This window comes from Penaeus monodon, chromosome 15, assembly GCF_015228065.2.
Source record: "Penaeus monodon isolate SGIC_2016 chromosome 15, NSTDA_Pmon_1, whole genome shotgun sequence".
NCBI classification, from domain to species: Eukaryota; Metazoa; Arthropoda; class Malacostraca; order Decapoda; family Penaeidae; genus Penaeus; species Penaeus monodon.
This window is the reverse complement of record NC_051400.1, coordinates 25,860,611-25,860,894: the sequence shown is the minus strand read 5'-3', so window position 1 is coordinate 25,860,894 and position 284 is coordinate 25,860,611. Positions and strand designations below refer to the sequence as shown.

Here is a 284-nt window from a genome sequence, read left to right as displayed (position 1 = left end):
AGCCCTTGGTCACAAAGCAAATGCCAAAGCTAGATGTCAGGCCTTTAAGGATTTTCCAGCTGATGACTAATTGGATAGAGGAGGAATTCTGAACTACATTGTGTCCTTACAAGCAATTTTAATCTTAAGTTTTATTAAGTGGAGAAAGATAAGAAAGAAAGTGGGAAACAATTATTGTTAGGAAAAAAAAAATCATTAAGAAAAAAAAGTAGTGATTATGATAAAGATGTCTTTAACTGAGAAGTTAACATTTAGTGTGGAAGACTTTCTCTTCAATCCAATTG

General features: G+C 32.4%; 1 pseudogene; it reads left to right on the top strand.

Annotated features, from left to right (window-relative positions):
• LOC119582280 overlaps positions 1-284 on the top strand; it is a 6,838-nt pseudogene that overhangs the window by 5,607 nt on the left and 947 nt on the right.